This window comes from Erinaceus europaeus, chromosome 13 (genome assembly GCF_950295315.1).
Source record: "Erinaceus europaeus chromosome 13, mEriEur2.1, whole genome shotgun sequence".
Taxonomy (NCBI): domain Eukaryota; kingdom Metazoa; phylum Chordata; class Mammalia; order Eulipotyphla; family Erinaceidae; genus Erinaceus; species Erinaceus europaeus.
Genome location: NC_080174.1, coordinates 10,676,141 through 10,682,140, shown reverse-complemented (window position 1 = coordinate 10,682,140; position 6,000 = coordinate 10,676,141). Strand labels below are relative to the sequence as shown.

Here is a 6,000-nt window from a genome sequence, read left to right as displayed (position 1 = left end):
TATGACTATAGACTAATCTTGGCTCTTCAAATCACACTTCCACGCACAGTACAGGAAAACTCTTAAACAAAATAGGCTCTTACTTTTTAATGTAAAAGGGTTTTCTATCAGTCAAGATCTTGTGGCAATCAGTAGCAGGGTGGCTGGGATTTCAGACGTTGGCAACCTCTTAATTACCTCTGGTAAAGTCAGTCTTGTCTGCTCTTGAGGAGAAAAAGTAGACCAGAAAGGAAGGACTTAATACTCCTGGAAAGAAAGCCTTGGTGGACTGGGAGTTCAGTATATAGAGATTTACCCATATCCTTCAAATCATCTCCTTCCCCATTCCCAGGATCCATTCTCTACAGTAGAGGCTGTAATTTTCACATTAGATACCTAGAGGGGACCTTGTAGTGTCACCTACAGTGGATGCCCCTATGCCTGAGTTTTGACAATCTCAACAATGTGGCTGCCAGGAGTGGAATTCTTGGTGCTATCTTGGTCTCTGCTCATGCTTTGACATAAGATTTCAAAGTTCCTAAGTTTGAAATTTCCCCTCTTAGTTGTTTTCTGTCTAATCAGAACTAGCTAACACATCCTTGTTCTAAAATTCTACAATAGCGGGAGTCGGGCTGTAGTGCAGCGGGCAAAGCGCAGGTGGCGCAAAGCACAAGGACCAGCAGAAGGATCCCGGTTCGAACCCCGGCTCCCCACCTGCAGGGGAGTTGCTTCACAGGCGGTGAAGGAGGTCTGCAGGTGTCTATCTTTCTCTCCTCCTCCCTGTCTTCCCCTCCCTCTCTCCATTTCTCTCTGTCCTATCCAACAACAACAACAATAACTACAACAATAAAACAAGGGCAACAAAAGGGAATAAATAAATAAATAATAAATATTAAAAAATTTTTTTAAAAAAATCTACAATAGCTGTCAACTTGTTCTAAATTCTCTTCCAGAGACTCTACTTTTCAGAGAATCACAAAAGTTCACTGAGCTAACTACTCATTGGGGCTAGGTCATCACTATAAACAATATCAACCAGATCAGTGAACCAAGGCAAGATTCCCCTCTTTGGAGGTACAGAACCGGTCTTACCACAAAGTACTATGTTAATCAGGACTCATTAAAGAAAAGTCTAAGCAATGTGATCATTTGACAAAGAGATCTAGCTACTCAAAAGCAGGTGTAAGGCTAAAGAAGTGACTATTAGTGTGTCTGATTTTAGCTTTCAGGGACACCATTGTAGGTGTAATTCAGAACTCAGCAACTTGTTGCTGCCACCCAGAGGCCAAGATACCACAGCAAATGGTCAGCAAATGGTAGAGTACCTCTGTTCTGAAGTCAGTCTTGCCACTGAAACCGTTGGCATTGATGCTGGAGGTGGAATTCTCTGTGTGTCCTTTGCTTTCCAGATTTTATGTGGGGACACCGACAAAATAAAAATTGCATTCATCCTTTCTAGGAAAGAGAGCATGGGAATATAGTCCCCAGATATTCAGCCCTTAAGTATAGGAGATGGCATAGAATAGGTGAATGAAGGAGTCGGGTGGTAGCACTGCGGGTTAAGCGCACCTGGCTCAAAGCACAGGGACTGGAGTAAGGATCCCGGTTCTAGCCCCCAGCTCCCCACCTGCAGGAGAGTCGCTTCACAGGCGGTGAAGCAGGTCTGCAGGTGTCTGTCTTTCTCTCCCCCCTTTGTCTTCCCCTACTCTCTCCATTTCTCTCTGTCCTATCCAACAATGATGACATCAATAACTACAACAGTAAAACAACAAGGGCAACAAAAGGGAATAAGTAAATAAATATTTTTTAAAAAATTAAAAAGAATAGGTGAATGAAAATTATTTGCCAACATTTCTCAGTAGAAATATAGACTTGGAGTGAACAGTATAATGCAAACATTTACTTAAATTACAACTTATGGTTGATACATGAGTGGAGAACCTTAGCTAGATGCCAGGACCCTGAGATCCAATGTGTTTCAGGGTTGAGAGAAAATAACTTCAGTCACCATATAATTTACATAAAGAAATCTGGAGGGAGACACAGCAGACATCCCAAGTTCTAACAGTGTCAAGTGTGTGATACCATCCTGAACTTGCACAGAATATTTATTGGTAAATTATGCATTACATCAAAAGGAACAGGAAGGTCAAAGATATTTTTAGGCAAACACACTTCAGAAGCAATTGTCAAAGCACAAATTACTTTCAAGGCATGGGAGATAACAAGAAGGTAGTAGACCTCAACTACATTAGTCAGCCTGAATGTCATTGGTCAGGTGTAATTATTTGATGTCCCAAGAAATATTTGTTTATTCTCAGGTCACCCTATTAGGCAAAAACTTGAAACCCTTCAGTGAAGGAACCAAATACCAGATTTACAGATAAATGCACTTTTGCATTATCTCTAGGCCTGTGGACTGTTATTTTAGCTCTGACACTTCTCTAGACCTCAGCCTTAAGGGGGAGGCACTTGTGACAAAGGAGAGCCTGAAGCCTTTCTTGCTGGGCAGGCCTTGTGCTGTTGTTAGATAAAGGGATGCACCTGTTAACAGTCAAGCAGACATGTTTTGTAAACATGGAGGCTTTACGTAAATCAATATAGAATTTCTAACAACAAATGTCAAGAAATATGAGATGAGGAAAGTTCTTCAACAACTCATGAAAATTCCAGTCAAGCCTTTGAGAGCCGGGCCAGACAAATAGCTCACCTGCATAGTGTGCTGCCTTAGCACGTGCAACAATCAGGTTGGAGCCTGGTCCGCAGTGCATTGAATGAAGCTTCAGTGCTATTCTCTGTCTCTATCGTTAAAAAATTGAGCGTTTTCAATCCATTTTTAACTCATATTTTTTATAGTTTTAAAAAGAATACAAAACCTTTAATACTGGGAGCAAGAGGTAACTATCTCCTGGTAAAAGTGTGTACATGATCAAGTTCAAGCCTCAAATTCAAATTCTGGCACCACATGGAAATAACATAGCACCAAGGGAAGCTCCATAGGTTGCACAGCAGTGTTGTGACATTTATATGCATATAAATATACACACATATAGGACATATATAATATATATGTATATATAATAATAATTAATATACATATAATAATATATATGTATATTCTATCTCTCATCTTTCAAAAATGGAAAGAATGGAGCTAAGGAAATAATGCAGAGATAATTCATTTTACTTAAGTATCTAAGGCCCAAGAGTTTAATCCTTAATCCATCATATACCAGAACTGAGCAGTGTTCTGTCCTCTCTCATGAAAATAAAAATTAAAAAAAATTAGCCTCAAAGTAAGCAACTAAATAACAATATTGAAAACACTGGCAAAGTCCAACAATAGCACGACCAATGAATTTTAGAATGTTAAATCCCCAGTGTAATGGTGTCCCTTTCTTCCCATAGTTCCTTCAAAGACTCTCATTATCATTGTTCTAGTTTATTCACCTGGCCACTTGATCATAGTTTTGACCATGTCATTATCAACAGTGACAACTATTTAGTAATGATACCCTCAATTATAAAGCCCTATTTCTTCTGGTGTAGAAAACATGTTACTATTTATTTTTCCATATTAATAGGAAATGAAGGCCATCAGGGGAGGTGACTCAGTGGGTAGAGTGAACACTTTCATAGTTGAGGCCTTAATAGACCCCCAGAATTTCATGGAAGCTACCAAGGACACTTGAGGGTAATATTTCATCAAGTGAATTGGACTTTATGTGTATCATATAGGGTCACCATCAGCTCTTACAAGGGCTTTCTAAGACTCACTTTTATTCTTATTTACTTATTACTTTTATAACGCTCTAGGGCCTCACCCATACATAATCCCACCACTAAAAGACTCTCCAGATCTTCTTTTTTTTCATCATACCAGAGAAATAAGGGAAAAGGAAAGAGATAAAAGGAGAGACAACACAAATTTTCATCATCCATAGATTTCTCTGGATGCTATCCCTGGTGCTCTCATGCAGTGCTGAGGTTCAAACCAAGGCCCTCACACATGGTGGGCAGATCTTTACTTGGTGAACTATTGCAAACTACATAAATGTACTTTTTTTTTTCCACTTTTCTGCTTCTTCCTTCATGTTAATTCTTCTTAATCTGCTTTAAATTTTGTTTCATTGTCATATTCACAAATGTGTATTTACCTTCAACAATTACCTTCACTTTATTATATCTTCCTAGCCAAATGCATTCCTTACTCAATTCTGCTTACATAATATCTGTGTTCACACTACTGAATGTTACAGAGGAAAATACCAAGCATGATAACTAGTCTCTGCATTCATTATCATTAAGTCAAAGAACTCTGAATACTCCAGTCAAAGTAACTGAAAATTTCCCAAATTGTACACATTCCTTCTCATCTCAAATGGCTAAGATCTCTCCCCAACTCCAAGTTTTCAGTTGATAACTTTTCTGTTAGACTCGACATTTTAAGCAATGAAAAGAATCTGCACACTTTCCTATGCTTTAAGATGTATCAGAACCCCTACATAATATTCATACTTGTCTTTTATTGCTACACATGAAATCTGTAAGCTTCTACCTGAGGCCAACTCCTCCACTCATGAAATTAATCCATCCATAGGGAGTCGGGGAGTAGCAATGAACAACAATGAAAAACAACGCAGGCAACAAAAGGGAAAATAAATATATATTTAAAAAAATAACCAGAAGCCAGACTTCCACCTTCTGCACCCCATAATGACCCTAGGTCCATACTCCCATGGGGTTAAAGAACAGGAAAGCTATTAGGGGAGGGGACGGGATACAGAGCTCTGGTGGTGGGAATTGTATACCTCTTACCCTATGGTCTTGTCAGTGTTTCCACTTTATAAATAAATAATTTTTTTTTAAAAATTAAAATATGGCTGCGGGGTCGCAGCCCGAGCTTCACAGCCATGTCAACAGATGCTCACTGGTTGACTGCAGAGGAGAGGAACCAAGTTATACTTGACCTTACGGCAGCAGGTTGGTTGGAATTAAGTGACAGAGATGCTGTCTACAAAGAGTTCATCTTTAAAAATTTTAATCAGGCATTTGGCTTTATGTCTAGAGTTGCTCTACAAGCAGAGAAGATGAATCATCACCCAGAATGGTTTAATGTGTACAACAAGGTCCAGATAACTCTTACCTGACTATGGTGGACTGACCAAAAGAGATGTGAAACTGGCCAATTTTATTGAAAAAGCAGCTGCCTCTATGTGATTTCATACAAAAATTGATGTAAAATCTGATATACATCCTATCTGGGATGTATCATGAAATTTACAGAAACAAATCATGTTGTAAATTTAGTTTCCCTTATTACCAAAGTTTATAATATCACTGCTTAAATACAAAATGATTTTCATTTGGAAAAAAAATTAAAATATCTTGTTAATAACTATTAAACCACTAATAAATTTTTTTAAATAAGCACAAACAAAAAAAATAAATATTATACCAAAGAGATACACATGTGTGATGTTCTGAGTTTGATCTCAAGCAATATACACACAAAAAGATAATAAAATAAAAAACTCCCTTGATCACTCTCTTGAACTTCAAATGTTTTTCTTTCTTTTCCAGCAAAAGTCTTTGCCAAGCTTTTCTATTCTCATTTTTAAATAAAAAACACTCCACTTTGTTTAGTGACAAATTATTTATATGCTAAGTGGTCTGTCCCTATCTTGAATTATTAGAAGTATTTGGTCATTTTAATTCATTTCTTTTCCTTAAAGTGCTTTCCTTTTTTAATATGTACTTTTACTTATTTTTATAGTTTTATCGAGGGGTTAAGGTTTACAGCACACATGGATACAATTTCTTACTTCCTGATGATAGGTGTCTATAAAGTTCTTTCCTAGGTTGCCATCCAAATGGAATTCAGTCTTGTACTTTCTTGGTCTCTGTCACAATTTCCTCCTCCTCTCTCTGACCTCTTGATATTGGTGGGCCTCATTCTTGGAATTTCTCTGTCTTCCACATGCTTTGATTCTTAGGAAACATTATTCAGAATCCTCATGA

The 6,000-nt window shown here is 37.9% G+C and overlaps 1 pseudogene; it reads left to right on the top strand.

Moving 5' to 3' along the window:
* The first annotated feature begins 4,856 nt into the window (after window positions 1–4,856).
* Window positions 4,857–5,363, top strand: LOC103107281 (pterin-4-alpha-carbinolamine dehydratase 2-like; annotated as a pseudogene).
* The last annotated feature ends 637 nt before the right edge of the window (window positions 5,364–6,000 follow it).